Source organism: Mercenaria mercenaria, chromosome 10 (assembly GCF_021730395.1).
Source record: "Mercenaria mercenaria strain notata chromosome 10, MADL_Memer_1, whole genome shotgun sequence".
Taxonomy (NCBI): Eukaryota; Metazoa; Mollusca; class Bivalvia; order Venerida; family Veneridae; genus Mercenaria; species Mercenaria mercenaria.
In genome coordinates, this window is record NC_069370.1 from 25971871 (window position 1) to 25982625 (window position 10755).

Genomic DNA, 10755 nt, shown 5'->3' on the forward strand with positions numbered 1-10755 from the left:
CGTTTGAAGATTTTTCTATTTTTAGCTCTTGTGGCCCCTATGTGCAACCAAGCGGAACAATCTAAACAACTTTGGTAGAGGACTGTCAAAGAAATTGTTGACAGACCAATGCACGACAGGCACAGCGTGATCACAATAGCTCACCATGAGCACTAATGTCTTCATGCTCAGGTGAGCTACAGATGTTGATGCAGGACTAAGGATGACGGATACTGGACCATCCACCTATACTTACAGCCCACCCTAAAGAGGAGGAAAGAGTAAAAGATGAGCTAAAAGAATAGTCATGTTGGCTTTTACCATCAACTATTTAGAAAACTTGCGCCATACAATTTTTTTATCTAACAATTACTTCCCTCAGTTATTTATAGCTATACCCATTGGAAGAAAAATGTTTCACTTTAGTAACAATACATGTACATGTACAATGTTTTCCAAGCTGGAAGTATAATGAAATTGGGTTGGCATGTATATAATTATTATCTTAGGCAATACCTCTCATAATGCTTAGGCTGATTTTCACAACATCTGCAGAGAGGCAGCTATGAGTACCACCATTACAAAGATATGACATTTGATAGAACAAACTGCAGTTTCTAATTAATCTATTGGCAAAACCTCCAGTAGCTTAGTTTAGATTTTAGCTGTATTTGCTGGAGAACATTCTAATACAAGTATTTACTTAAAATACAAAGATTTGTATACATGACAGAATTAACAGCCAAAGAAACTCTATTTAACCTTTAGCCTGCTGGAGGCAAGTGATTTTGTCTTTGCGACCTGTGCAGACCAAGATCAGCCTGCACATCCGTCAGTCAGTCAGTATCTTTTTGGAAAGCATCCCTTTTAACAGATAATGGTACTGTCCAAATTGAAAGATGGACAAGTTCATTATAGAAATTAAGCATAGTAAGGTGTTAAAAAAAATTCTTTGTTTCTGGTACCCCGAACTACCCTAAATTTTTGGCCCGACCCTAAATGTTTTTATGGCCATGGAGAATAATTTTTTCAACTTTTTAACAAAAAGTTGCAAAACTGCACTTTTTGTGCTTTCAACATGGTCAGTGATGTTAATAATCAACTTAATGATGCTCTAAAGGCATAACCCCGGTATTTGTATTCATTTTTGACACAAAAATAATTTCTGAAAAGTCTCACTTAATAAAACAAGAGGGCCCTATATCGCTCACCTGAGTACCATTGCTCAAAATGATATGATCTGAGTTGAAGTTTCTGACATAGAGCACATAGGCAAACACATTAAATATCATCAGGATAAACATTTTCTTGTAACAGTCTCTTTTTACCTAGTCAGGGCCAACTTCCATACCAAGTTTAAGGGTCCTAGGCTCAAATGCTGCACTTTTGTACTAACATGACTATTCCTCACCCTTGAAGACTTAAATAACATTTAAAACCAATCTCATTAGATGCTGATGAGATATATTCATTTACATAAAATAAAGGGAAGTAATCTGTCACGAATTCAGTCAAAAGTTATCTACCCTGATTGTCCGAGTCCATTTGATGGCAAAAATGACATTTCAAATCATTATCTTCATTGGTTACTGAGATACACCCATTTTAATTTGAAACAAAGGGAGGTAATATGACATAAAATCAGTCCATAGCTATCTACCCTGATTGCCTTAGTCAAACTAAAGACAATAATGAAATTTCAAATGAATTCTATAAACATGTACCGAGATAAATCCATTTTTATTAAAATCAGGGGAGGGGTATATGCATGTAGAAGAGTACAAGCCTATTATATACAACAATATATTACTGAAGTATTCATATTGATAAATGTTCAATCAAGAGTTATCTAATATGACCATTTCTTACCATGGAAGACATAAATAACGTTTCAAACCAATCTCATTAGAAGCTGATGTGTATTCATTTAGATAAAATTTAAAGGGAGGTAATTTGTCATAAATTCAGTCAATATGTATCTTCACTGATTGTCCAAGTCCAGCTGTTGACATAAATGAAATTTCAGATCAGTATCTTCATTAGTTACGGAGATATACCCATTTTAATTTGAAACAAAGGGAGGTAATTTGACATAAAATCAGTCCATAGTTATCTACCCTGATTGTCTCAGTCCTACATAATGACAATAATGAAATTTCAAATAAGTCCTATAAGTACTTACTGAAATAAATCCATTTTGATTACAATCAGGGGAGGTAATCAGATATAACATAACTCTGGAACCTATGATTGGATCTGACAGATTCGCCATGGAATCCAAGATTTATTGTTGTTGAAGATATTTTGGAAGTTTGTATCAAAACAAACCATAAATGAAGTCTCTATATGTCTGCGAAAGCCAAAATAGCAAATTTTGGACCTTTCAGGGGCCATAACTCTGGAACCCATGAAGACATCTGGCCAGTTCAAGAAAGGAACCAAGATCTTGTGGTGATACAAGTTGTGTGCATGTTTGGTTAAAATCAAATCATAAATGAAGCTGCTATTGTGCAGACAAGGTCAAAATAGTTAATTTTGGCCCTTTCAGGGGCCATAACTCTGGAATCCATTAAGGGATCTAGTCGGTTCAAGAAAGGAACTGAGATCTTATGGTGACACAAGTTTTGTGCAAGTTTGATTATATTCAAATCATAAATGAAGCTGCTATTGTGCAGACAAGGTCAAAATAGCTAATTTTGGCCCTTTCAGGGGCCATCACTCTGGAACTCGTAACGGAATCTGGCCAGTTAAAGAAAGGAACCAAGATCTTATGATGATACAAGTTGTGTGCAAGTCTGGTTAAAATAAAATCATAAATGAAGCTGCTATTGTGCAGACAAGGTCAAAATAGCTAATTCTGGCCTTTCAGGGGCCCTTACTCTGGAACCCATAATGGAATTTGGCCAGTTCAAGAAAGGAACCAAGATCTTTTGGTGATACAAGTTGTGTGCAAGTTTGGTAAAAATCAAATCAAAAATGAAGCTGCTATTGTGCAGACAAGGTCAAAATAGCTAGTTTTGGCCCTTTCAGGGGCCATAACTCTGGAACCCATAAAGGGAACTGGCCAGTTCAAGAAAGGAACCGAGACCTTATGGTGATACAAGTTGTGTGCAAGTTTGATTAAATTCAAATCATAAATGAAGCTGCTATTGTGCAGACAAGGTCAAAATAGCTAATTCTGGCCCTATCAGGGCCTATGTGTATGCCTATGTGCTCTATGTCAAAACTTTATCACATCATTTTGAGCAATGGAACTCAGGTAAGCGATACAGGGCCATCATGGCCCTCTTGTTTCATTGTATGGTTACTCAATATATATATAGTATATATGTATAATATGATGGGTGGGGTAGCACTGATGTCATGATTTCGTTTTGGACCGATTGAGTTTTCAAAATTTCCGCAGCCCTGTACACCCACCTTGTTGTACTATTTTTGCATTTTTCCATTAAAATTTTGGTGTTCTTCAATGCAGTATATATTTTTCTTCACAATGTTAAAATATGCGAGAAATTTTACAATTCTTAAAAACTTCACTCCATTTACAAAATCTTTCGACTACATAAGCTGTGGCTTCCAGCATTCACTGTGCGAAAAAATATTTACCGTACGAAGCTGGCAGCCACAGCTTGACGTAGTTGAAAGGTTTTGTAAATGGAGCAAATTTTTTTGACAACTGCAGATTTCCTCGTGCATTCTGTTGACAACACTGAAGATCCAGTACTATTGGGAAATTTCATCGTAAAGAAAAATATGTACTGCATAGAAGAACACCAAAATTCTATTGGGAAGTTGCAAAAATAGTACAACATGAAATGATTTTCAAGGTGGGTGTATGAGAATTTTTCGGCAAACATTCATATCTTGTGTGTATTTAAAGACGTGCCACAAAGTAACTGTATTCTTTTGTATTTCCATGATGGCAATTATACATGATTTGCATGAAAAATATGAGATATACAAGTATTTAGTTTCAAACTGACAGTGACATATATTAGGCCAAGACAATGTGTTTAATGTCTTTACATTTTATTGAATAAATGTAGCAATATGTACAGAAATCAGTGTATTTAGTTAAATTTCAATCACATTTTGTTTCTACTGGGTAAGATAGTTATTCATCTATATTCTTAAAACTATGCTGAAAAGACTGACTGAATAAGTTTGCAGATGAAGTTGTGAAAACAAATTTATTCAGGAAGGACCTAAATTGTCTACCTGAAAACTTGTAGTATACATGTAGCTGTACATTACCTGTATTATAAGAATGATTTTCATGATTTTTTTTGGGTGAAAAAGGTAGGTCACTACATCGTGGTGGGTCTTTAAGCCATTTAGTCCAAATAATAGGACATTTCGGGACAGTATGATAACTTTTGACTGTCCCTGTCCCGTCACGTCCAAACTTATTCTGTTAGGAAATCCCCAATGAAATCCGTTTGGAACGTTTTCTGGTACTTGTACAAAGTATTTGTAACGATAACATCTCCGATAATGAATTTATGTTGAAATTAATGCATAAACTTGCCTTGCTGACATTTTATGAATGTATATTTTGTGTTTTGTTTTGTTTCTGCAATTTAGTGTCATCAGCAGTCTGCTGTGTATTGAAACCGTTGCCAGGGTAGATATCTCCTCGCACCTGTCATGTCATATCTTCATAGATTTAAGTCTCTTATTTAAAATTATGAGTTATATTCAACTCATTTGAAGTTTCTACATGAATATTAATGTTTAATTTATTAGTGCAAGTAAGTCTGACCAGTATTATGACTTTTTTGGATTTTTTAATGTCTACGTTTTCTTAACAGTAAAATGCAGATACAGGTAAGGTTTAGACGGATGACAACTACAAAATATCAGTATACAATAAGTCATCCTGATAAGCCAAATGAGTAAGGCTATAAGCCATTGAGAGATGACTTATTTTAAAAACTAGCTTTATTATAAAGGACCATTTAAAGCCTTTGAGACCACCCCTCAGATAAATTTATACCTGACAGACTCTTTATATTCATAACATACATATACAGAATTGTTCAGAATGGGTAGAAAATACTTTCTTATATTTCTTATATAAAGTGTGGACATTGGGTGCATTTAAGTTTCTGTACCCCTGTGAAGGTTGTTAGAAGTGGGGATATGTTTTTATGTAAACACTGTACTACTGAAGAGTAAATGAACAGTAAAATAAGTTAACATAGTTAAATCATGTACATGTTTGTATATCTATGTTGTGAATATGATTAAACATAGAAATAAAATTTAGAAAACCCATTTATTTATGTGTTTACAAACTGCAGAGGCAGGTTGCAGATACTGGTGGATAACGTAAGTATCACATTTATCTTGTACTTATTCCAACACTGTGTTATAAAGATATAATTCGGTAGCCGATCAGAGGCGTCGTTTCAGTTCTCTCTGAACAAATATGGCTGCTCTCATGCATGGCTTGATATGACAGCACAATGAAAAATAAATAGAAAATTTGGCTAGATTGTAATATTTTTCCTTAGTTCACAGTTTATTAAATCTGGATAAGACATTTATTAATTGAAATTAGGTATTAGCATTATAAGGTGACAAATAATTCTGTTTTCTCGAAAATAAAACCAGTAAAATATTGTTTAACATATTTGTTGTTTTTTCTTTTTTAATTAAATATTTTGAATCAATAGAAAGCAACTGTTTCAATATTTCAATATTTCGGAATGGTATCTTTCAAACTGACATGAGCTTCTCAATTCAAACCGATAACAAAAGGTGTGGTAGTCTTTTTGTTACGATCAAATGGCTAGTAATTACCAGCAATTAGCATGTCACCTAATGTCAGTTTTGTTGTTCACAGTTTGATCTCCGTTTAAGATAATACTCGATCTTTAATTAGTATACTACTTTTTGTGATTTTTAAATATTTCTTTCATCAAAATACATTTAAATCTATATGAAATTAATTCTGTTTGAAAGAAAAATAAACCACTCGATCTTTTACGTAACGTAACGGCAATCTTAGATTTTAGCAGTGACAGTTGGTGTGGAGAGTAGTTTCCCTTTACCAAAATGACGAAAATCAGAAACAAAACTTGTTTTAAGTTGGAAAATCGTCTATACCTGTTTATAATGCGCACCCACGATTCGGGGGTGGTCCCAGGGGTCAAAAAACTGCGCATTATAGATGGGTACCTACGGTAGTTACTAAACAGAAAATATTGGAACATCCCGATCCCAGTATCGGACTATTCCGGCTGTTTATTGGGTCTCACTCGATAAACTCCGTAAGGAGCAACATGATATGTGATTAACACCTAATTGCTACTGATGGACAGGTACTTATCAGAGGGTAACAAAGCCGCGGTGCCACACAGTGTACCTTTGAAGTGCTTTCATCCGCACTCCATCTCTGTATTACCTCCATGAAAATACTAAGACAAAAATTCACCTGAGGGCCGAGGGGTGGTTTCATAGGGCTTTACAAGAACCTTAAACAAGTTTTACCTCTGTTGTATTATAAATCTCTGCATCGGAATATACAATGATGAAGAAAAAATGTTACACAGTCAGGCACGTTTGTTTGTGGGGGTGTGGGTGGAGTGGGGGGCACCACTAGTGTCTGTGTGACTGTACAACTTTAGTAAAAATTGACAGTGATTTTCAACATTTACAATCGTTTCCATTAGTTTTTATACTGACTAAAATTGACAGCATTTCTGTTTAGTGTTACTTTCAGGAAAGGAATTCATGGCCAAGAGTTAAAGACGTCACGCTTACCAAACAGATCAGGAGGATACAGGCTACCTGTAATACCATCTAGGTCTGGGCGATCACAACAAAATATGAATGACGTATAAATGGCGTTAGTCTATAAAGGGAGGTAACTATCGGCACATTACATTTTGATATCAGGTGTACCCGCTACTCGGAAGGAATTTTCCGATGAAATTTTCATCACTGCCGACGCTTTATATGCTATAAGTTTAAATGCCAATTATGTCATGAATTGGCCATAAATTCAAATAAAACTTACATGTATCGAAAGAGGATTCAATTCCTCATTGATTCATGTAAAAACTATCAAATAATATCCAAAAATGTACAAACTTTATGGTGATTTAAACCTATGTATGGACTGTACACGATTGGCGTTTACCGTGTCTCTGCACGCCCAATATGCGCAAGCGGTAAAACCAGTAACTTTACATGATTAATCCTCCATTATTTTGGTCCTTCTAGATTGTCCGCTTGGCTCGTGGTTTCAAGTTTTATTTACAACTTGGCCAATATTGGCATCAGCATGTTTAGTAACATTTAGCAAATTATCATAGCAATTCACATGAACTATACACATGTATGGGCGGCGGTTACCGCCAAAATTAGTAAATATACAATCCATTCATAAACAAGTCAGTCAGTGCATTTCAACGCCGTCTAGTCTAAAACTCCATCCTGTCCAATAAATTTGCATTCAACGCATTGTATTTTGAAACCATTTAACACAAAACTTCATTCCGTTCATCTAAACATGGAACGATGCATTGAAAAACTTGTTGCGATGCACCGTACTATGAAATCATCCAACAAAACATGATACCATCCAGCTCAATGTGAAGCCGTTTAACACAACATGACCCTTACCAAAATATTAGGCTTCCGGCGAACGTTGCGGCAAATTTGCCGCAAACAATTTATGCAAATGAATATGCAAATGAAGTTTGCAGCAAATTTGCGGCAAACCTAATGTGCATGGTAAAAGTTTGCCGCAAATTCGCCAAAACCTTTCTGGCGAACTTCTGGCAATGTTCTGGCGAGCTTTTGGCAAACTATTTATGCAAATTAGTTTGCGGCGACTTTGCAGCAAACAATTATGCAAATTTGTTTGCCGCAAATTTTCTGCAAACTTTTGGCGCTAAAGTAACAGACCTTTTATTTTGAAGAACAAAGGATATATTTTCAAGAAAAGTAAGAAAGGTCTATTAAATTAGCAAAATATCATCTGCTAATAATGATTTATCTTTTCTAAATAATTATAAAGAAAAAAATACAAATACACGAGATCATTATGATAAAGTATGTCGTTAGTAAATATATATTATGCTTACATGGGTTTGAAACTCTTTAAATATTTTAAAGGAACCGTTGTGAAAGCTGATAACTGATTTGCAAAAATTTCCTCTGTGTGCAAATGTCTTAATAATTTTGCAGATTCACTAAATTATTAATTGCAATCTATTGTATCTAATGGTCTTTAGGTGACACATGTCTGAAATAAACAAAGGCTAACCGTATAAAAATCATTCTGCTTTTGCATGCGTAATAATGTGAAAACTAACCTTACATCGCAACATTTATCCACGGAATTAAACACAGTATACTTCGGTGATTTATCCATCTTTTTGTGGAAGTTTTTGTTTAGTAAAGAAACATAAATAATTCATGTTAATACATCGATGTTAGTTTGAAAATGGAGCCAAACTCTATGCAGCCAATAAAAACAAAAATGAAGTCATGTGATACTGTTCTGGCAATCCTCTGGCGAACTTTCACATCTGGTCAGATAATTAAAAGATCATATGGCGAATGTTTTGGAGAAGAAAAATATATAGATAAAAGATTCTGGTGACGTTTTGGGGAACAAAATCATGTGATAAAGTTTCTGGCGATGTTATGGCAAACTCTTAATTCAGTAAAGTCTGGTATAAGTGACTAAACTGTTTCCAGCAATATTTCGTAATCAATCACACCATTATTTTTTAAATTGTAACTATTCTTGAATTTATTCAAGTTTTGACGGAGATTTTCCACACGTTTTGCTCTAAAAGAATACAGAAATGAACATACGAATAAGTATAAAATCAGTAAAATCCTCTGGATTGTGAAAATCGTCTGGTAACCGAAAGATAACTAAAAAAAAAAGAGGGTGTCGTCAAATACCTTCATTTATTATGTACCTATATAAATTCTTTCGAAAAACTGCTGATATTTCACAAGTAAATATGAACAGGCAGAAAACAAATTCCGCATTGTACCCTTGTATTATATGTTGCCGGACTATTTTCATTTAAAATTTATGACCTGACACAGTTCTTCAAAACTTCAGTCATTTCTATTTAATCCTCGACAAACAATAAAGTTTTCGTTCGATAACAAAACAACATACATGTACAAGAAGGTGGAGGTATATAATAAAAGGGTCATCTTGATCTGAGATTTTGTATTCGGTTATATTTTTAAACTTAAGAAGTCAACACCGTCATATATGATATATGGTGAACTTGGTATTTTTCCAGTATGTATTGATATCTATAGAAGAGTTATGTCGTTTTGGACAAAACTTATTAAATGTTCTAATGAAAATACTGAAAAATTATCTTGCAAAGTTTACAGAATGATATATGAAATGAATATTTCAGGTACTGTAATGTCCCAGTGGATCGACAATATTAAATATTTATTATGTTCATCCGGATTTTCGGGTGTATGGTATAGTCAGAGTTTTTTAAATGACAAATGGTTGATTGAGTCAATTTGTCAAAAATTTAGAGACAACTTTATACAGAAATGGAATTCTGATATACAAATTACATCAAGCACTAATATTTACAAAGCTATTAAAACTAATTTTCATAGAAGCGCTTACATCAATCTTTTGTCATCTAGACGTAGTCTATCGATTATGCGTTTTTTTTTTACTAGAAACCATATATTACCTGTGGAAATGGGAAGATGGCAGGGAATACCATCTTCTGAAAGAAAATGTATTTTTTGCAATAATGATGTAGGAGATGAATTTCACTATCTTTTTATTTGCCAAAAATTTGTTAATGAAAGAAAAAAGTATTTGAAACGCTATTTCTATGTTAATCCGAACTTTTTCAAATTGGAAGAATTGTTTTCTAGCACAAATATAACTGTACTGAACAAATTAAGTATATTTGTCGATGTAATTATTAAGAACTTTTTACGCTAATATATTTATTGGAACATTGCTAGAACACATACATTATCATCATTTAATATGCTTTGTAGTATCACAAACATTTATCAGACTGCTATATATATATTATGTTTGTCGTTCTCCATTGAACTGCAATTTGTTCATATGATATGCCGCCATTACCCACTGTATAACTATGAAAATGATGCTTATGTTGTTTACTTGATGTAAACCTAAGTTGGAAAATAAAGTTTGAAAGGTTCTCGTGGATTTTGCAAGGACGGATCATACTCGGCGCTTGCGCGCCTCGTGAGATCCGATCTAGCAAAATCCACGCGAGCCGAATACAGCATCCCAGATCGAGTTACTAATATAATAATTCTATTATATCTATATTTGATGGGTTTGAACAATGGGTTTCTTTTGCGAATAAATGTCACTTTACGTGTTGGGTTTCTTTTGTTAGTAAATGTCATTTTACGTGTATATATAGTCGACGTAGTTTAACCACTGCAGTACACATTTAACATTGAAAAGGTGTGAAATAAGCATACCAGTGGTTAGTGCCTATGTTTTACTAAAATTATGTATTTTTTTAAAATATTTACTTGGTACAAAACAAAATACAAACAATAGTTTCAGAATGCGACTAAATCATGATTAAAATGATCAGAAAATATTAGGGATGGGAACGAATATTTGAATATTCGAAAATCGGTCGAATAAAACTGAAACTGAAACTGTTTCATTTGATTAAACGCTTATTTTTACGCAAAACATATTCAATGGCGTTTTACAAATACAAAAAAAATACGAAAAAATTAAGATATTTAATGACAATAACA

General features: G+C 33.8%; 1 protein-coding gene across 2 annotated transcripts in view; it reads right to left on the bottom strand.

The window, feature by feature from the left end:
* LOC123559596 (phospholipid scramblase 3-like) overlaps positions 1 to 7159 on the bottom strand; it is a 68870-nt gene extending 61711 nt beyond the window's left edge. Inside the window, exon 1 of one of the 2 annotated variants that reach the window (XM_045351556.2) lies at positions 7004 to 7159. The gene's annotated coding sequence lies outside the window, so the exon portion shown is untranslated. Of the gene's footprint in view, positions 1 to 6774; positions 6833 to 7003 lie in introns of those variants that run through there. The other variant, XM_045351555.2, reaches the window with a different exon arrangement.
* Between the last annotated feature and the right edge of the window lie 3596 nt (positions 7160 to 10755).